At 50.9% G+C, this 21,780-nt stretch overlaps 1 protein-coding gene across 2 annotated transcripts in view; it reads left to right on the top strand.

Moving 5' to 3' along the window:
- LINGO1 (leucine rich repeat and Ig domain containing 1) overlaps positions 1–21,780 on the top strand; it is a 189,932-nt gene that overhangs the window by 6,975 nt on the left and 161,177 nt on the right. For both annotated transcript variants that reach the window (XR_001596862.2, XR_001596864.2), the window contains exon 2: positions 14,250–14,364. The gene's annotated coding sequence lies outside the window, so the exon portion shown is untranslated. The remainder of the gene's footprint in view (positions 1–14,249; positions 14,365–21,780) is intronic.

Below are 21,780 nucleotides of genomic sequence, written 5' to 3'. Positions count from 1 at the left end.
CATACACTTTTTCAACACTCAGCCAAAATGCCATATTTAACACACCCCCACCCCCACCGCCACCCTGTCAACCCTAGCTGCTTCTTCCTCAGAACCCTGAGAGTATTTGCTTTACATTTGACATGTAAACATATCTGCTTTACATTTAGCAAACATTTGCTGTGCATCTACTGTGTGCAAGGCCTATTGTATTTCAGGCTTGTGACATGTGGTGGTTTGTATCTTTTTGTGGCCTGGGAATGTCTTTGTGGCAGGGACCAGGCTTATCCATTTTGGGTACCTGGCCAGTCCAGGGACCGGGCCAGATGGGCTGAGGAGGGGCATGTGGTATGTCCCTCAGGGCCCCTGTGGCTACTACCATTTCAACTTTTCCCTTGGGCTGGGGCTGTGGGTTAGGCCCAGGACATTGGTGTTGAAAAGCTCCCAGGTTATGGGGAGCTTTTGTGCTGAGGTGTTCACCACAGATATGGTGATCTCTGCCCTTGAAGACTCTGCCATGCCAGGATGGGGCAGCTGACCTCCAGCTACGTATAACTCTCCCCCATGAATTGCATGGCATTCAGCAATTAGTGATTAATTACTTGTTACTGATCACTCTTCCATCATCAATCAGCAGAGGTGGGGCTGGCTAGCATTCGTGTGGATCAGCTAGACCTTGGCTGCGCCACTGCAATCATGGCCATTTATTCCTGACCAAGAAGCTCAATAAACAGGAGCCAGAAAAAAGGAGATGCATGTAGTCCACCCTCTCTCCAGTGTGCACTGTCAAAGTTCAGATAGAGGGATGGGGAGGAGGGGGAATTCGGGCAGGCAGGGAGCTTTTGCTCACTCCTACCTCTTCTACTGCTGTCTTTTGTGTTCTGCTTCCAGTCTTTTCTGGTCCTGGGTCTCAGCTTTCCCACTTGTTAAATGGGGATTTCAGTCTCTTTGTGAGGTGCCACTGTGCCTTTGAATGAAATGGCCAGGCAGTTACTAATTTGTCATCATTTCCACTTAACAGGTGGGGGCATTCTGAGGCTCTTCATGTGGCCACCTGGGGAAGGGCTGTCAGTCATCCCTGGGGTCAGACCCCGGCATTGCAGTCACCAGCACAGGGCTGCTCTGCAGAAGGACAGGGAGATGGTAGGCAGGAGGCAGGTGGTCGGTCAGAAGACAACAGTTGCCTCACTAAAGCGCTATGTTCTGAATGAGCTAAGGCTTCTAAATGTGGAGCTAGGACTCAGTGGAATCTGTGAAAAAGCAATTTCTAGGGAAACCACATAAAGAAGATGGCAGGGGAGATGTTTAACCTACTTAAGAGACCCAGCTGCTTTTCAGGCCCGCCAGGAGCATGGGGAACTGTTTCTGGGGCTCCTGGCTCATCTGACCAATGCTGGATTAAAAAAAAAAAAAACTGTTTTTTTTTTTAATGCTTTGTTTAAATACTTCTAAAATATTTAAAAAGTATTTCAAATATGCAGAAAGGTAGAGAGACTAGTATAGCAGAGAAACTCCCATATACCCCTCACCTAGGTGTAACAGTTGTTGACATTTTGCCATATCTTTTTTCCCTAAGCTATCTAAAAGAAATTATATACATCGTGTCATTTCGCCCCTAAATATTTCAGCATACACTTATAAAAAACAAGAGAAAATGTCTGTCTAACCTCAGGTGGTCACATGTTACTTTTATTTTATCTTTGAGAGATGAGGATGCTAACAGATGAGGAGACAGAGGCTGTAAGGTGGCCTGTCCTGTCCAAAGTCACGTAGCAAAGAGGGCGAGAGAAGGAGAGGCGAGATCCAGGAGGTGTCACCCAGGACTGGATGAGATTGAGGAGGGGAGGAGATAAGTGGTCTGGAGGTGGGCAGGTGACTGAACAGGATCCCTGGGGGGGGGGGGGGGGGGGAGTTTCTCTGGCTCACTGGAAACAGGAAGCTACTGTCTTTTAGGTTAATTATCTCTTCCTTTTGTTTGCTGAGGGGATTACTCAGGAACTGCAGAATCAGGAAAATCTAAAACAATTTCTTGTTTATTGTTTAATTTAGGAGAATGTTATCAGATTCTGGCCATGAAAGAGAAGCTGAGTTATCCCTTAACAGGCCCCTTGAGGGGCAAGTTGGGGAAGGCAAAGGAGGGGTGGCTTGGTGGGAGGGCTTAGGATCCCAGCCTAGACAGCCATGAGGTCTGAGGGAACTGGGAGGATCTGGGGCTTGAGACTAAGCCTGAGATCTGGTCTGGGCTAAAGACTGTAGCCTCATTGATGGGAAGTGAAGCTTGGAGCTGTGAGCTCCTGGGCACATGCAGAAAGGGGCAGGGGCCATGGCTGTATCTAGTCTTCCTGGGATGCCATCCTTCCCTCTTCTGTAATGGCCACCGCCTTCCTGGCAAGGCGTCACAGGATGATGTTCTTGGCCAGCTTAGGGCAGGCAAAGGTCTCCCTGTGCTTCCTTGTCTTTTGGGGATCAGGGTGATCCTGCCTCCCAGCATCTGTACATGCTTGGGACTCCTTATTCTGCCCTTGGCGATGTCAGAGCATCTGTTGACTCTGCAGGGATCACAGAGGCCATGGGTATATGATTGGAGAATGTTGGAACTACAAGGTGGCCTTGGATGATCTCATTCTTCTGATAGGTTCCAGATAGGGAAGCTGAGGCACATGGAGTGGACCAACCCTATCTCAGGTCTCACAGTGAAAAGCATTGCCGAGCCTTGGCAATAAGCTTTTTAGTCCTAGGATCCCCTGCTTATGGGCCATCTGGACTCCCCCCGATGGAAAAGGGAGGGTGGCCCCACCTGGGGAAGGGCTGTCAGTCATCCCTGGGTTCAAACCCCAGGTTCTCCCATTACGTCCCTTTTCCTTTCCTCCTGAGGGAGCATGGGCTGCTTACTGGTTGTCCTGAGGCTCTGCCTTCTAGGGCTGGTACTGGCCTCCTTTGCTCCCATCTCTGCCCCCACAACGAAAAGAGCCCTTATTAGTGCCAGGCTTACTGCTTGGCTTGTTTCTGTAGGACAGGATGGGGGGCAGTGGGTGGGAGAGGCCCTCAAGAGAAGGGCAACCAGAGAGAAAGCAAGAGACAGACATCAAGACACCTTCTGATCCCCAGCTCTGCCCCTGTGGCTCCAATAGATCCTATATCAAGCCTGTGTATTCTCCACAGTTGGAGAATGAGAGTGAAACACCCAACTTTGAATGAGTGGCTCCACAGGGCTGTGCGACCTGGGGCATGTCACCACTCCTCCTGGGGCCTCTTCTGCTCTTAAGTGAGGCCTGGGCAGGCTGTGAGCTGTTAGCCCATCTGTTGACTTGTCATTCAGCTGAAGGTAAGTGCTTTGAATACCTACTGCTAGTCACAGTGCCAGGTGCTTTATATGCATTACCTCATTTAATTCTAAAAACAACCCATGAGATGTGTACTATTACTATTTCCATTTAACAGATGAAGAAAGTGAGGCTCAGAGAGATTGAGGGAATTGCACATGAATGGAAGAGCTGGGATTCGAATTTAGGAATGACTGCTTCTAAAGGAGACTATGTCTTTTGTGCCCCAGACAGAAGGGAGTCTGCTGCAGATAGGAAGAAGGAAGTTAGGTTTCAGGAAGGGGCTGATCGTGGCTGCTCTGTATTTGGAGAGAGGGGGCCAAGGGTCAGGTGAAAGGTCCAGGTGAGGAAGTGGTGATTCAGCGGGAGAGGCTTGGTTGGAAGTTAGCCTCTGGCCTAGAACGGTGTGTCAGTGGCTCTGTCATCTGCTCTGGGCCTATCTCCTCGAACCTGGCTTACCCCACTCAGGGGAGTGATACACATTCCCAACTCCAGGGAATGAGAGAGGCTCCTTGGAGCATAGTCAGGGCAACATCCATGAGGGGAGCATCAGAAATGAGTCTGGAGAGGGGTCTGGGCCGTGCAGGGCTTGATTGCCAGCCTGCAGGGTGGATGCTTTCCAGATTTTGAGTAGGGCCAGGTCTGCGGTTGAGGTGAGGGCTCTTTGGTGGCTGGAAGCTGCTTGGTAGTTGTGAGCCATGGATGCTAGGGAAGGAGTGAGATTGTAGGGGGTGCGTGGGGGCTTCTACTCTTGTTGTCCTGAACCCCTATCCCTGCAGGCCAAGGCGGTAGCTCATCTTTCCTTGTCTCCCATTCTTCGCCCTCCCTTTTCCTGTCTCCAGAACATAGAGTGGGTATGGGGAGTGGGGGTCTCTGGCCCCTCCTAGACCCCTCCCTTGGTGGCTGTAAATATTTTATCTCAACCATCTCTGCTGCTGGATACTGCTGCTTTTAACACCTTTTTTCTTTTTGCTTGATATAAATGAATGCTGGAAAAATTCTGTGCTGGGCACTTGCTCTGTTGCTTCTGCTCATGCCGAGTCCCCTCCAAAACCTCTAATTGCTTTTAAGCTGCAATAGTTGGCAAAAGCAATTTTTTCTTACATTATAAGGAAAGGGGGGAAATCCACCACATTTTCTTCCTCTTTTTTTTTTTTTTTGATTCTGCCTTTCATTTTGAGTTCCTCCTAATTTCTGCTAAGGTTCCAGGAGTGAAATGGAGTAGAAATGTGGGCAGGGAGGCAGGGTATCCTTGGAGAGGGCATTTTGCCTCTCTGGGTCTATTTCTCCATATACAAGGTGATTGTGTGTCTATTCATTCATTCAATAGGCATTCCCTGAGTACATCCACTGGAAGCAACTTGAGGGCAAGGACCAACTCCATTTTTGCTACTGTATTCTCAGCACCCAGCACACAGCCTGACACAAAGTAGGTGCTCAGTTAAGCCTGGCCACTGGGCTTTGCATGGGATGAATCAAATGCAGCCCCTGGCCACAAGATGTAACTGATGGGAGGGGAGCTGCCACACAAACATAGTACAGAGTAGGGCAGGCCAGAGGAGTTAAGAAAAGCTTTGCAGAGGAGAACTTGGGCTGCATCATGAAGAGGGGGTAGGAGTTTGACAGGTGAACTGGGGCCAAGGAGGAGGGAATTCCAGGCAGGAAATAGCATGGGAGGCTGCCCAGATGGGTTGAATTGCCCGGGAGAGCTTTGAATGGAGGTGGGAAGTTTGGATAATGCAGAGCCCCAGAAGGGTTCTGAGCAGAGGACATCTAGATATGATCCCTGTGGCTCCACAGTAGAGGGTAGAGGAGGAGGGATGCTGGCTAGAAGGCTGATCCCAGGTGAGCCTGTGGGGGAAAGGAGGATGGCAGTGTGAGTTTGAGACGTATGAGATGGGAGAGGGGAATGACCCAAATCCTGGTGTTATCTCCTCTGCGCTGTGGCTCCAGGCCTTCTCTGGGCCCTAGAGTTGGGGTACCCTCAAGATGTTCAGCCTTTTACAGTATATAAAGCCCACTCACCTCTAACCCTTAGTAGATCTTGGAAATGGTCCCAGAGGTGAGCAGAGCAGGCAGAGCAGGGAATCATTCCGCACAGACAGGTATAGACCAGGTTTGGCCCAGGGTTCTGTAGGTAGCTGGAGGTGGAGTGGGATTTGAACCCAGGTCTCAGGGCCTCTAGCATCTGCTCGTACCACCTCTGTTGCTCTCCACTCTGCCCCAAGCCCTCTTCTCCCTCCCAGAGCACTGTGCTCTTTCCCTGTTTGCAGAGTATGTGAGGCTTTTCAAAAGCATTAATGATAGAAAATAAATTGGAATCGGAGAGGAATCATCGCCGGGCATTCTCGGAGGGCCGCCTCTGCCCTCCCATCTCTCAGCCATATTGAAGCCTGCAGCCAGACCAGAATATGAATGAGTTGGGGCAGGCATTGCTCTTAATCTGTTGGGGAGCCCTCCCTGGCCAACCAGCATTCACCAGTGGCAAAGCTGTTTGCAGTGAGACCTCAGCAGTCCTGGGCATCTTTGACTAGGACTAATTTCTCTGAGATGGAGGCACAGTCCATGGCTTCAGAGGAGGGGTGGATGGGGCTTTGAGTCCTGGTCCCTCTTCCCCCTCAAGCCCTCTGCTGGGGACAGGCTCTGAAGCTAGCCCTGGTATTTCTTCTGCTTAGGAGAATGGGGCACATATGAAAAGCTTCAGGATCTAGGTTCCTCACCTGGGTATTCAGGCCTCTGTGTGAATTTTATGCTCTTTGTTCTATCTCCTCTAGGAAGCCTTCCTTTATCACTGTCCAGCTCACACCGGGTTTTACATTTTCAAGCCTCTCGTGGCCCGTGGAGCAAGGGTATAGACCTGATGCCTAAAGGTGACAGGCAGGTAATGAATAGAGCAGGCTGGAAGAGGTGGAGACTGTGGCAATGTGGAGGCACAGGGACTACCATTTGGGGAGCCCTGCCATTGGGCGAATTTTCTCCCAGCTCTGCTAAGCAGCCTTTGCTCCTTGGCTTTGGTTCTTATCTGCCAACCAGCAGAGAGCTTTCCAAGGGCAAGCCCTGGTGTCTGCCACTGCAGCCTGTCTCCTAGGGCTATGGGCATGGACTGGGCACCGGGCAAGCTTCCTATAAAACATCAGAGGCTCTGGGGACCTGGTGAATCACTCGGGGCAAACTTTCTGCTTAAAGGTGGGGCAACTGAGGCCCAGAGATGAGGGTAGTGCTGGAAAGGGCCCGGTTCTGCCCAAAGCGAGACTGGATATCTGCTCTTTTAATCCTCACATAGGCCTAGGAAGATGGTTTCGTACCTCTGTTTTAGGGAGGAGGAAACTGAGGCTCAGGGTGGCTGGATCCAGGAAGATATGGCAGGCCTGTGTCTGAATCAATCTGTTGGAGCCTCGGCGCCCGCTGCCCCTTTCTGGCAGGAATGGTGTGCTGAGGCATGCAGAGTCACCCGAGGGAGTACAGCACATTCATGCCCAGAGTAAGCCTAGCCAGGGGCAGGAGTCCTGGGATCCTGGACCAGATCTGCTACTAACTCCCTGAGTGACCCGGGTAAAGGACTCTCTCTGCAACTCCATTTCCCAAGGCCTGGATGAGGGGCCCCTGGAGGGACTTAGATTTGAGGGGATCCACTGAGCTCATGTGGCCTGGGTGGGCTGCCAGTCCTGCTCAGTGCTTTTCTGTTCAGCTCATGGGCTCCTTTGACTCCAGTCCAGGCTCATAATGAAACCTCTCAGTCCTGTGTTCTCTGGGGTTACTATCATGTGGGAGGTGTAACTGTGACACCCAAACAGGCCCAGTTAGCAGTGTAGGGCAGCCAGGGTAGCCTGTCCCCTACCCCAGGTAGCCTAAGGCTACCACCAGGTGAGGGGATTGCTCAAATGCAGGACTGGGCACTCAGCCCTGCAGTCTGGATCCTCACCCCTGCATGGCCCACTGTTTCCTTTCATACACTCAGATTGAACTCACAGGGACCACTTTTTGTAGTGTTGAGGAAACTGAGGCCCAGAGACTTTGAGAGTGAGACTCAGCATTGCTACTTACTCACTCTGACCTCTGTCCCGCCCACCCTGTCCAGCCCTGGCATCCCCCAGACAAGGAACTCACTCCCACAAGACTGCCCGCCATCTTGGATAGTACTCTTCCTTATGTAGGGAGCCAGCACCTTTCTGTGACTCCCCAGTCCCTGGCTGGGGCCTGGGGCTGCAGAATTGTACTTACTGACCCCTGCTCCCCAATAGCCCTACCAATGTGCAGGTGGACATGGGGCCCCTGAGTATTCGCTTCTGGGGGGTCGGCCGTCTTACTCTGCCTTGCTTCATGATTCTAAATTTCTTTGGTTTGTGAGCCACTGGGAAATCTGATGAAAGCCACAGCACATACCCAAAACAGGTGCCCCCCTTGCCCACTGTGTGCATAAATTTATATCAGTGCTCACAGACCTCCTAAGTTCCCCCTCCCTGGGGACTCGGGTAAGGAACTCCTGCTTTAATCATTTCTCAGGTGATATGGTTAATGTTACCCGTTGAGCTGACCTAGGACAGGAAGCTAGGCGTCTCAGTCCCCAAGCCACACTCTTTCTGCTTATGAAGGTCTCACTGTGCACCTGGCTGCGGGCTAAGTGCTGTGCTAATCCACTCACTCTTTCTACAATTTTAGTTTTCAGTGCCGTCTCTGTGACGGATCTGAGCTGGGCTCTGGGTGCAGAAAAGAACAAGTCCCACCCCTGCTCTGGGAAGCCACTCACAACTTGGGGCTCAGGCAGGACAGAGGTGATGCAGGGTGGGAATACCAGAGGAACTCCTGCCCCAGCCTGGATGGAGAGGTTGGGGAATCAAAAGAATCTTCTTGGGAACTGGTCAGGGAGGGAAGGTATCCCCACAGAGGGGACGGCAAGCACAAAAACTTGAAGGCCTGTCTGACTGCAGGGTAGTATTGGGAAGCTGTGGGCCAGTTGGGGATGGACCTCTGGAATTTTCCATCTGCTCCTCGCTTGTCTTCAGGTCTGCTGGATGCCCATATGAACGTGTGCTCCCTTGCACACATGACTCCTGGGTCTCCTGTCCTTTGACATACACACTATCTCTTTACTGTCATCCCTGGGAGTGACAACGCGCGAGCATGTGTGTGCGTGTGTGCGTGCACACACACACACACAACACACACACACACGCGCGCACGCGCGTGCACGCGCTCTCTCCCTCTCTCCTCTTACCATACAGACACTCCTCCACACACCCCCTCCGCAGTTCACCTTTGCAGACCCATTTGAGTCCTCTCTGTGAGCACTGACACCTGCATATACCAGTCCCCTCTTCTGGTACCCACCCTGTCTCTTTATAGAGAGAAATATACCTCCAACTCCCCTGTTACTTTTCCTTCTCTCTTTCTCTCCTTCCCTAGCACCAGGGCTCTATAAGAGCCCAGAGCTGAGTCTCAAAGTTCACTCCCCTGGAGTTTTCTGCAAAGGGCCCCTCACCCCTGGGGCCCCCTGAGCCTCAGCCCAGGATTCCTCAAGACTGTGACATCACAGGGTTTTCTGGACACCTAGGAAAACCTCCCACCCTAGACCTGAAGAACCAGAAACCTGATGGGGAGCCAGAGGCTCTAGCTTTAGCCCCAGCCAGTCTGGACTTACTATGTGACCTTCGGCAAACTCCGACTGCGGGCATTGGTGTGGAAGAGCAGAGTATGGCTCCACATTCTCCAGCTGAGGTTCTCAAACTGGTCCTAGAGCCTTGGTGTCTCTCAGGGGACCTGGGGGCTATAGGGCCTGGGGTGGGGCTGCATAGGCCCCTCCTTTTTCAACCACAACAGGGCTGCTTAGAGCCGCATTTTATATTAGGGTCCAGGCAGGATTTAAAGAAACAAAACCCATTAACTCTTAATCGATTTTGCTTTTCTGATTACAAAAGAAGATCCAACAACACATTTGTGGGTAACAGAGACCATGAAAGCCCCCTTGTCTCCCTCCTAGGCAGTGATCACTATATTATATGGATATTGTCCTCCAACCTTTGGAGACATGTAATAGCCAACAACTGTTATTTATAAAAATGGGCTCATTCTAAAAATAGCATTCTACAGCTTGATCTTTTAAATATTGTTATACATAGAAGTGCCTCATTCTGTTGAATGGCTGGATTGTTCCATAGCATAGATGTGCTATATTTTATTTAAACATCGAGTTTTTGATAATTTTAGGCTATTTCTGATTTCTTTTTTACTTTTACCAGCAATGGTGCTGTGAGCATCCTTGAATATTTATATGTGAGTGCCTATGCTACCATTTCTGTAAGAGAAGCTCCTAGAAGTGGGATTACTAGATTGTCGGGTGGGTGGGTTTAGAATGTTATTCAGTATTGTCAAATTACCTTTCCAAAGGTTGGGCCAATTTCCTCTCTCTCCAATGGTCTGAGTCCTCATTTCCCCACACCCTTGCCAACACTGGTTGTTATCAATCAATTTAATTTTTCCCAGTCCGTGGCAAAAAATGGTATTGTGTCATTTTCATTTTCATTTCCCTGATTGCTAGTGAGCTAGAACATCTTTTCTTAAATTTATTGGCCAGCTTAGTTCTTTTGCGGGTTTCTAATTCACTGCCAATTTTCTCTTTTTTGTCCTTTTTCTTATTGATTTGTAGGGGCTCTTTGTATATTAGTGATATTTTCTTTCAGTGTCTTACTTGCCTTGTAACTTCATTTATAGTGTCTTTTGCTATACAGATGTTTTACGTGTTTATGTAGTCAGATTTATCAAATTCTCACTTTATGCCTTTTGGATTTAATGTCTGGCATAGAAAGCCTTCTCCCACTGCATACAATTTCATTTCAAATAAGAATTTTAATGCTGAAAACTCTTTGCAAAGCCCTGGTTTGTAGGCTTTTCCTGGCAGCTGCAGCACTGGCTCTGGGGGAGGAGGGCTGGCCTGCCTGTTCATTCATTTTCATCTCTGCCTCTCCCCCGTCTGTCTAGCTTGGGGTTTGGTTGCTCTGTCTCTCTTTGGGCTTTTCTGTGTCTTTACTGTTTTCCATCCCCAGGTGGTTTCCTATTGGGCAGCGATAATTAGGGATGTGAGGTGGCAGCTGTGGCAGCCCTTGGTAAGGATGGGATGACGGTGATCAGAGAACATACCCCCTCACCTTCTACCTGCTAGCCTAGCCCCAAGTCATGTGGGCTGCCAGGGCAGAACCTGGCCTAGTTATTTCTCTTAGAGAAAGTCATTTCCTGCTTGGAGCACTGAGCCAATCCAAGTCCCTGCTCCAATAGTATGCCTTCTCAGACAGCTAATTCTTCCATTTCCACAGCCCTGGACCTGGCCTTCCCTTTGGTCCTTGCTGCTCTTTCCCTTTCCTGGCTTCTCATCACTGAGCAACCTGGGGTCCCCCTGGCCATCTCTCAGGTTCTCGGTTTCCACCTGTGCAAAATAGATCCTGGGATTCTACACCAGCTGCTGGGAGCCATGGCCCATGTGAGATATAGCAGAGCTGGTGGGTCTTCCGAGCCAATCTCTGGAAGGTGTTGCCTCTTGTCTTCTCAGTACTACCTCCCCCTATAACTCCCCTCCCCACCTCAAAAGAAGCAAACCAAAAAATTTGGAGAGAATTTGTGGGCTGCCAACTGCCAACAAAGAGATGGAGACTTGAGTTTCATGAGGGTGATGACTGATGACTAGGGCTTCCTTTTCTCAGCCCCACCTCAGGCCAAGGGCAATGTCAGCAACAGGGGAAGAAAGAATGAACAATGCCTGAAGGTGCTGAACCTGGGGGAGGGAAGGACAGGGCACCATCATTCTTTGAGCTCATTCTGTGTAGCAAGGCCCTTTCCTCATGGTTCTTCATTTCTAGGGACTGGGGATGCTAATGAGGAATACCCCCCATTACCTCCTGAAGGTGAGGGCCCCAGGTCGGTTCAGGACTGCCCCACACGGAGGCCTCATGTGGGAGCTGTAGTGGGTCTTGGGCTGAGAGAACAGTTGGGAGACATGTCAGAGAAGCTGGAGGTCTCTCTGAAGCCTGGTTCAGAAGTGTGTAACTGCAGCTTCTGAGGGAAACCTCCTTGGGGTCCTGCAGCCCCTGGACTTCTGTCCCGGCACCCTCCCTCTGACCGTGATGTCCTGTCTCCTTTCTGAGCTCCTGGCAGGCAGAACCAGTATCCTTTACATCTCTTTATCCAAGCACAAAGTAGGCACTTAGCAAAAGTGGAAGGAAGGAAGGAAGGAAGGAAGGAAAGAAAAATTGGGGATGTTGGGTAGAGGGTTCAGGTCTGTGGAAGAGGAGACCTGGGTTCTGGGCTTGACCTTTTGGTTGACTTGCTGAGTGACCCCAACCCTCATTGGGCTTCAGTTTCCTCATTTATTCAATGGATGTGGACACTTTGAGCTCTGTGATTCTGTGACTGTTCACTGGAGCAGACGTATGCCTCTCTGCCTTTCTCTCTCTCCCTCTCTCTCTCTTTCTCTCACGCATACTCACCAGTACCATGCCCTTTGATCACAGTGTTTGCTGAGCACCTACTTGGTGCCAGCCTCCTACAGAACTAAACCCATTTTGTCAGCATCCTGGAGTAACTGGTCCCTGGAAGTCTCATGCCCCCTGGGGCAGATATTAATTCTGTTGAATACACAGGCATCTGGTTTCCAGACCTCCCCAGACTCTGCTGAAGGGGAAGGAGCCAGGAGGGCAGGTAGGAAGCCCCCACCTCTGCCACGGTTCCCCCCACTCCCTTGGCTGTGAAGCCTGCAGCTGAGACTTCATGTCTTTTCTGGAACTTAGCACACGGGCAGGCCTCATGTCCAGAAGAGTTCTTGACTCCCTCTGTGTCTCCTCCCTTGCCCCAAATCATTGTCATGCTCTGCCTGTGGTCCCATTTCCATAGCAACTCCTTGTGATACTACTGAGTAGAATGGGAGCTTCAGGAAGATCTGGGGCGAAGGAAGACGGTGTCCTATTCATTATTTTGGAATATGGCAGCTAGGGGCTTGCGGTGGCGCCGTGAGGATGGCTAGCCCTCCTGGCTCAAGTGGAACTAGGCTCAGCGCCACCAGCCAGGTGGTCGAGAGGCCTGCCAGGACAAGGCTGCCCAGTTGTCCTGGGCCTGGTTGGTTTATGTCTATCTACTGGGAGCCAGCTTGGGCAATCACTTGGCTAGGCCTGGCCTGGAGGACCCAGGCCTGAGGAACTGCCCAGGCTCTGGCTACCACTCTATCCCATGTTGGTCCCACGGTGTCCTGTCCTGTTCTCCAGGACCAGCAGCCATTAGGAAGTACCCCTGGGGCCTGCTGGCAGCAGGGGGAAAAGTTTGGGGCTGGTTAAGTATGGGCTAGGCAGGCCGTCTTTTACCAGGTCCACACTGCTTTGTGGCTCTGTTGTCAGGATAGAAAGGCCAAGGTGGGTCCTAGAGCCTGCTTGGTGCCCATTACTCTGCCTTCTTTTTAGAGGAGAAGTTTATAACTCATGAGATAAGGATACTCTTGCCTCTAAGAGTCCCTCCATCTTTATCTTGTGGCTAGAAATTCTACCATTTGCACCTTAGACTTGATAGAATGTTGATTTTGGGAGGGACTCAGAGGCCTTTGCCATCTTCTTCCCAAATTTTGGCAATTATCTCTGAGCCCATCCATCTATGCTTCCATGCATTCCATCTGGAAGGCCTTGCGAGTCCTCCTGGGGACTTAGGCCTGTGCCGGATGTGCCATGGGGAATGAAGAAGGAAAGGAGGGACTGGCCTGACCTTCTAGGAAGGGAAGGAGCTGCTCACCCTCCTGAGGGCTGCCAGGAACCAGGCCCCAGTTAGATGCCAATTTTCTGTGGTTCACTTTCACCACCAAGGTTTTAGCCATCTCTGAGGTGCCACTTGCACTCATGTTTGCTTAATCCTTGTCTGTACATTGACTCACATTTGGAGAATTAGCCAGCACTCCCCAAGCTGAACATCCATGAAATCACAGCTGTGAAGGGCCTGTCAATTTTTTTGTAATACACAGAAAAATAAACACGTACCTATGGAACTAAAAATGTTTGCGTACCACCTAGAATCCCTTGTGTACCTCCAGTGACATGTGTCTTAAACTTTGAGAAACACTGATCTGATTTAAACCTCTTGGCAATAACTCAGAAGGGGATTCAGGTCTTTGTCTGAGGGGGTCAGACTGGGAAGATTTGCTCAGGGCCGCACAGCCAGCAAGTGGGAGATTTCCAGCTGATGCCTGTGTCTTGGGGCCTTGCCAAGGAGACAGGACTCCCTAGTGTCCTCTTCACATTCAGAGGCTGGGTGCGGGCTGTCTCCCAATTACCCTTGGACAATGTATGGTGAAGGAATAAACCAGAAGAGGTTGGGCAAGGAAGGGGTTGGTGGGTGGGAGCTGCGGGCCTCCTTGGGAACTGGGAGGCTGAGGGTCAGGCACTGGAGAGGCACCCTTGGTTGCTGTGCTTGCTCCCCCTCAGGGCCCAGCCTCTGGGCCTGCCTCCTGGGGCAGGGCTGGGAAGGAAGGCAGGCCCTGGTGGTGCTGGACGTCTACTGTGCACCAGGCCGCAAGTTTCTTCTCTCATTTTTATCTTCCTAGTAGTCCTGGCAGAAGGGACAGTATCCCTATTTCATGGATGACAGAAGTGAGGCTTAGAGACTTGACTTTTCCAAGGTCACAGAGCTAGTGGAGAAGCATATTTACACCCCCTCTGCCTGGGGCCAGAAACCCCACCATTCCCAGAGTTCTACCTGCCACAGCTGGTGGCATATGAGTGTGTGTATCAGTGAGTGAGAGCATGTATGAGTGTGTGTGATTGTGTGTGAGAGTGTCAGCAAGAGAGTGTGTATGTGATATGTATGAGTGTTTATTGCCCAGCTGGTGGGATCAGACCAACTGTGTGCATGGCCCCCCAGTGCTCGCCAGAACTGCCCCTTACTGCCCTACTCTTCCTGACAGCTCATCTCTTCTTTCTCCCACAGCCTCCTGCTTCCAAAGGCCCTGAAGCTCTGGTGCTCCCCAGAAGAGAGAGCAACTGCGTCAAGCCCAGGCTGACCCCTAGCTCAGCTGCACTCCCCAATATCTGCCTGACCTGAGGTAAGAAACTACTCTGGGCAGAGTGGAATCCCTAAGGGAAGTCATCGAGGGACAGCCTTTCTGGGAGCGCTCCCTTCTCTCCCTCCCCATGTGAAGCACAGTCCAGGAGGTTTGACCTGGCAGTGCTACCTTCTACTAGCGCTTGCTATAGCAGGGCTCCGGCAGCCAGCTCAGAAGCCTGAGGCATTCTTCTGAGTGACATGGCTTCATGGACGCACCAGCTAGTGGGTTCCTGTGTGGTGTGAGCGGTCTCTAATGGTGAACTAAAGGTCTGTCCTTGGTTCTGTTACATTGTTGACCAAATGTGTGCATGACTCCAGGTTAGGAGGGAGTAGGAACAGGTAGGCTGAGGCCATCAGGGTCCAAGAAACTGTCAAGAGGTTGGCACTGGCTCTGATCTGTGGAGTTTAATGAGGCTCCAAGCCAGAGTCGGTGTGCAGATCCAGGCACTGTCAGGGCAGGAGGAGGCTCAGCTCCAGGTGTGTATATGTGACACGCACTGGCATCCAGGTGACCTTGGTTCTGTGTGAGCATAGCAGGTGGCCTCTTGGATTGTATTATGAGGAATAGGACACCCAGAATGTGGGAGGTGACAAACCCTCCCCCTCCATGTCCCCTGTGAAAGAATGTAGAGAAACTACAAGTCCTAAAGAGGCGGGGGATGGGGAATGAGTGAAACTAGGGTTGCTGCCTGGCTTGACCCCTGGCTTGCTTGCAGTCTTGGACAAGTGACTTCTACCCTTTATCTGGGCCAATCCCCTGTCTTTGACAGGGCTCTGTGACCCATAAGAAGGTTTCAGAAGAACTTCCTTTAGACAGAAGGAATGCTGGGGGAAGGCTAGGGGAGCAGGCTGCATGGGAATGTTACCCCATTTTTCAGGTGAAGAAGAGCTAATTGGCTCAGTAGGGCAGCAGGCCTGGCTGGAACCCTTCTTCCAGGACTGGGTGACAGTTGTGGCAGGTGTGGCTGAGGCTTAGCTGAGCCAGTCCTCCCAAACAGGAAGCTGGTGGGATGTAGCAGGGAGCAAATGGCTGGATTTCCTTCCTAGGTAGGGCCTCACTTTGAAGTCCAGTTATCTTCATCAAAATATTCCTGCTAGTCAATCAGTCTTGGGGGGAATGACAGCTAATTAGCCTCTCTAGTTTAACCTGTACTTAATGCTGGGAGATAAGGAGAGAGAATGTGATCAGGGTTGTCTTTGAGGAAGCCAAGATGATGGGAGAACCAGGGGCAGGGGTGTCAAGGAAGCCGGGTGGCCAGGCCATGGCCCTACCCTCAGCAGGGGCTGCAGCAGCCTCTCTGCTGCCCAGGCTGACAGCACCAGGGCACTGAGAAGCTCAGGGAGCAGGAAAACAGAGGGAAAGCTAACTCAGTGGAGGCCACTTTTAGCAGGGGGATGGTGGACTTGGGAGAGGGGACGCCTAGGCAAGCTGTGAAGGTTTTAGGATTCTTTAAAAATGTTCTGTTTTTTTCCCTGATTATTAAAAAATGTGCATTTTCTATAGAAAATGTGAGCACTTAGGTGTTTTACCTGTCAGTCTTGTACAAAATATATATTTATGACATAAGTAGGATAAAATTGTACTTACTGTTTTCAAACCTACCTTTGCACTTAATACTATACCAAGATCATTTTCCCATCATTAAATACTTTTCTGTAATATGATTTTTAATGGCAGCGTAATGTTCTAGACTGTGTGTGCCATAGCACGTTTAACCAATTCTCTGTTGTATATTTTGATTGTTTCCCATGGTGTGTCATTATATATACTTCCTAGATGAACAAGATAATGTATTTAGGGTTATGATAGGCAGAGAGATTTAGCAGAGGTGGGAGGGCCCAGCCTAGGCTACAGTGTAGAGAGAGGGGACTTTGGAGTGTCTGAGAGTCATGTGCCCAGGTAGGGGCAGGGCTGGTCATGGGGAGCCTTGGTGGCATGCAGAGTTGAGACTTGGCTCAGCAAGGCTCTGAACCCCTGAGAAAGCCCAGGTTTTTCCCACTCCTGCCTCCTCAACCTGCTCTTCTAGTGCTCCTGTGATTGGAAGGGAGGGGGCAGGATGGTGGGATGGGGGAATGGCAGGCAAGGCTGGGGTCCCAGATGCCACAGCCCTTGATCTCTCAACTCCTCTCTCCCTGACAACCCTGCCCAGGTCTTCTCCTTGCAGAAGGGATGAACACTCCAGCTCTGAACATTTACCGATGCCAGAATCAGTGTGGCTGGTCAGACAGGTTTCTCTTCATCCCATTGGTGGGGAGTAGGAGGTAGACCAGGTCCCTTAGAACCAGGGAGGGAAACTGGGATGGGATGTCTCCTCCAGGAAGCTTCCCTGACTCAGATCTGGGCCCAGCTGGTGGCCCGCTCCCCAGCATTCCCCTCCCTGTACACATCCGTTCACCCAGCACTGCTCGCATGCTGGGTGGAATTACCTATAGGTAGGTGTGGGTCTCTTTTTCCGCTAAGACCATTGGGGCTCTCAGAGCAGACCTAGTCTGATTTGCCTGTGTTCCCTTGTAGCATACATTAGGTGCTGCACAAATGCTTACTTGCAGTCGCTCACTCGTCTTTCACTCAAAACAGACTTACTGAACACCTGCTGCATGCCAGGGCCTGTTCTACATGCCTCGCATCTGTGGGTGAATAAGTCAGAACAGGTAATTGCCCTCATAAAGCTTGAATTCTAATAGACTAGACAGAAAAAAAAAACATAAGTAATTCATAATATAAGGTTAGGGAGTAATAAGTGCTATGGAGAAAAATAAGGCAGGAAAAGGGAATGAGCATGCAGGGTGGTTAGGAAAAGCCTTCTCAGGTGAGGTGCCTGTTCACAGAGACCAGAGAGAAGGACAGGCTCTGATCTGGGAGCTGCCTGTGGGGAAGAGGGACAGGGAAATAGGACTACAGGGTGTGAATGGGGCTGGTGTGGGCAAGAGTAGAAGCTGGCAGCGGGTTAGGAGAACATAGTTGGAGTGAAGTGCTTGAGTATAGGAGACTGAAGGGCAGTGAAAGACGGGCTCTGAGAACTGGTGGGGGTGGTGGAGCCTTTGACAGAGCTGAGCAACAGGGACTGAGGATAGGTTTGGAGGGGAACGGGTGAGTCCTATTTGGAGGTGTTAGCATTTAAGATGCCAATAAAAAGGCAGGTGTAGAGGCTGCACAGACCTTAGGTGTAAACCTGCAGCTGAGGGCCGAGGGGGAGTGGGTGTGTCAGCCTCTGGTGCTGGGGGGTAGGGTGGGTTTAAAGACTCTGAGCCTAAACAATGTCGTATAGAGGAGGAATCTGGGCCTCACTGCTTAGTGTAAATCTGGCCCTTGGGGGTTCCTGCCCACAGACAGGCCTGTTACTCCAGCCTTGCAGACAAGCCCTCTGGATCTGCAAGCCTGGAGAAACTGCTGCCAGCTCACCCTACCCGCTGCTCCTCCCAGATAGACTAATGGTTGGCACTATCACTTTGTAACGTTCTCCAGAACTGGTGTGGGCAGGAAGTGGGGTGCTGATACTGCGCCCAATCATCTCGCCCTTCTCTCCCCAAAGGGAGCCTCATCTAGTAAATCTGCAGCAGCCCAGCCCCCTTTGAGCCCTGCTGATGGCCTTAACTACACGCCTGCCTTCATGTCATGCTCCTCCTCAAAAACCTTCAGTGGCTCCTTGCTGCCTAAGTTTGAAGTTCAGACTCCTCCTCCTGGTTATTCAAGGCCTTTAGTGATCTAGTTGAAGCCCACTCTTCCTGCCCCACTTCTTTCTAACAGGTGAGTCTCCTTCATCCTCTGCGCACACCGGGCTCAGTCTCATCTCCCTTCACCTCCATCTAGAATGCTTTTTTCGCTACCAGCCAAATCCCACCTCTTCTTGGACATCTTCCCCAACTGTCCCCCACATATGTCCCCTTGGAATGGCCGTTAGTACCTTTCATCTTGTGAGCTACCTGTCATTTTACTGTCATCATCCTCAACTTTTTTTCATCTTCTCCATCCTCATCCTCTGTCCCTCATGTCTCCTGTCCACACCTGCCTCCTGCCCCCAAGCACCACTGTCAAAGCTCTTCCCAAATGGAATCCCGCTCAGCCAATGGAGCCCTCTGTCTAGGCTCTGCCTCTGCCTCTGCATCAGGACCACCCAGGGTTGTTATTGAAGATAGGGGGACTCAGGTATCCTCCTCTCTTCTGATTCAGAGTCACTGGGGGAACCCAGGAATCTGGATGGTTAACAAGCTTCACATTCTGATGGTCTGCTGGCCCAGTTGGACTCACACTTGGGGAGTGCAGCTGTTCCTGAGAGTGTGGCCTCTGATCTTGCACAGCTGCTGGGATAGGGACCTCACTCTCTCCAGTGCAGCCCAGGCTTTGGAGGCAGCTCTGATGTGGAGAAAGCTCTTCTTTGTGTTGAATGAGCTGAATGTGCCGGCCTGCAGCCTCGTGGAGGTCTAGGCTCCAGATGGGTCAGGGACCATGCTTGGTAACTGGGAGCACTCCTTTTCTATTCCCAGGACCCAAGAGAGGGGCCTGGCACATGGTGGGAACTAAGACAATGTCTTTGGCTTGAAGGATGGATGACTTGCCTCCCTCTACCTCTGCCTGCCTAGAGAAACTCCCTTTATACTCAGGTGTGGCTGTGGCCACACCAGCCAGTCCTTTGCTCTGTTGATCTAGCTATCACCATGGGTGTCAAGGGCTTTAGCCTTTCCTGAGCATATCCCATTCTTCATCTTATCTCATTCTTATCATGGCCATGTGGAAGATGGATACTGTTATCCTATTCATTCTTCCAGTAAGCATTTATTGAGCACCTACTGTGTGCCAAGCAATGTGCTGGGGATGATAGGAACAAGCCAAGGGTTAGAGAGGGATGGGGCCTTGTCCAGTGTCCCACATCTACTGAAGGCCCTATTCAGCACTAAAACCCAGGTCTGCAGGTATATTACTTTGCTAGGTCTGCTGTGATAAGGTATCACAAACTAGGGGACACAAACAGACACTTACTGTCTTACAGTTCTAGAGGCTCAAAATCTGAGATCAGGGTGTTGGCACATCTGGTTCCTTCTGAAGGCTGTGAAGGAGGATCTGTTCCAGGCTCCTCTCCTTGGCTTGTAGGTGGCCAACTTCCCTCGTGTCCCATGTGCTCGTGTGGTGTTCTCTCCCCAAGTGCATGTCCCTGTTCGAATTTCTCCTTCTATAAGGGGATTAAGGGCCCACCTTACTCCAGTATGACCTCATCCTAATTAGCTAATTACATCTGCAGTGGTCCAATTTCCAGATAAGCTCACATTCTGAGGCAACAGGGGTTAGAACCTTCAACATGTAAATTTTGGGATTTCCATCGCTGTACATGGGTGGTGGGGAGCAGCTCACTCTAGATGTGGCTCGGGGGGAAGGCGAGGCCACCTGGGCTGTCAAGGATAGAGAGGAGATTCCTACATTAGGGCCATGACCAAGGCTCTCATAGGTCTGTTTCAGTTGGGATGTTAATTGGGATCCAGGAACATGGTACCTGTGGGTGTCAGTAACAACCTTATCCCTGGATACTCCAGCGGAAGGCAGATACACACTAGCAGGCTGGGAGGAGGAGCTCCTGGGGCTCTGCACCCTGAACTGGGTGACCTGGGGCAGTTGCTTGCCCTTCTGGGCCTCAGTCTACTTGGCTGTGAATTTGGGACCATCCTGCCTGCCTGTGAGAGAATGAATAGGAAGGTATTTGCTTTTGTTCATTTTCATGTATTCGCCTGTAGACATTTATTCAGTACAGCTGTTTGCTGGATTCTGTGCTGTCCCCCAGGCACACAGAGATGAGATGTTCATGGCTCTGGCCCTCAAGACTCTCACAGGCCACTGGTGGGGCAGGCCGATGAAGGAGGCACTTAAGGTTATACCTGCTGTGAAACTAGACATCCCGGATCCAGTCCTAACTCTGCCTCTCTCTAGTGGTGTGAATTTAGGCCATTTACTTAAGCTCTCTAGGCTTCAGTCTCTTTATTAGTAAATCAGCATCTACGTTGTGTGAATTAAGTAGGTTGGTACATGTAAAGGGTTTAGTGCAGTGTCTGGCACATAGTAAATGGTCAAAAATATACTTCTAAGTCATCAGCTACAGCACAGTATGATAGGGGGCAGCAGAGGGGATTATGGGGAGCTATGCATTGAGTGTTAGGCTCTGTGGTCGCTGCCCTGTCTGGGTGGCCTGTCATCATGTTAACCCTTTAGCCATTTGCCACCCTTTGCTTCTAGGGCACTACAGGTGTGGGGTGGCTAGGAGGATATGGAGCAGGCATGCTCAAAGAGAGAAGTTGGAGGCCTTCTCAGTCATTGGTGGGAATTTGGAATCTGTGCGGGTGGGGTGGGGCGGCATGCTGCCACTATGGCCGCTGTCCCCTGCAGGGCTCTGCAGTGGGGGAAGGGGTGCCCAGGTGCCGAGGTTTTGGCTTTGTTAGCTTTTGTGTTTAGTTTGCAGGTTTCGGAGAGAGGAGATGATGGAGAAGCAAAATTAAAATTCCTCTTTGAGAAGTTAACAACTTCCAAATTAAAGGATTCTTATTTGTGAGATGCCTTAGAGGCCTTTTCAATCAAGAGGCTCTTCTGAATAATAAAAGGGCTTGAGCTGGGGTTGGAGAGAGCTGGAGCCTGAGCTGTAGATGAAAGGGTGGGGGACACTGAAAATGGCACCAGGGCCTTGAGAACCATGGCTGTGTGTGATCGGGGTGGGGTGAAACTGTAGCTCCTTTCTAGTCAGTGGTGGGGGTGGGGGTTGGCATGGGGAGGGCAAAAAGGGGTGGATAGTTTCCATCCACATAGCTCAAAGCCCTTGGCCCTTTCTAACTGCATACATGGCCTGAACTGCATACACCTGTGCCCTCCTCCAGGGACCCTCTGCTCTTCCTCTCAGGCCAGGATGGAGTTGGGAGGAGGCTGGGGTGTGCTGACAGCAGTCTGTAATGGTGGACGTGGCCTGAACCTTGGCTCAAGAGCAGTCAGTCTGAATAGGGGGCAGTGTCCTCTTGGCTTCTGAGATCCCAGGCTACCTGGTGCCTATGCCATGTCTGCTGCTCTAACCTAGCTGGCCAGGTGACATTCTGAGTTTGGTTTTGTTGCTGTTTGGTGGGGGTGTCTACCTGCATTTTAGCCTAGCGTCCCCATCCAATGATGCCCAACAGGTTTCCTGGGAGACCAGATTTGTCCTGCTTGGGGCTGAGTATCTCCTGGGTTTCCCAGGAGAGGTACGTCCTCAGATCTTGCTAAGGTAAGCTGGCCTAATGTAGCTGAATGTCTGGAATGTGGAGGTAGTTATTACGTGAACCCAATTACAGATGAGGGAGCAGAGGCTCAGTGAAGTGAGATGACCCCTCAACACAGAGGATTCTTGCCTAAAGGAGTGTCTCTTCCCATGTCCCCTGAGGCCTTCCAGTTCACCAAGCAGAGAGGAGC

The sequence above is a fragment of the Rousettus aegyptiacus genome, unplaced genomic scaffold (assembly GCF_014176215.1).
Source record: "Rousettus aegyptiacus isolate mRouAeg1 unplaced genomic scaffold, mRouAeg1.p scaffold_m13_p_3, whole genome shotgun sequence".
NCBI lineage: Eukaryota > Metazoa > Chordata > Mammalia > Chiroptera > Pteropodidae > Rousettus > Rousettus aegyptiacus.
This window is presented reverse-complemented; position numbering and strand designations above follow the sequence as displayed.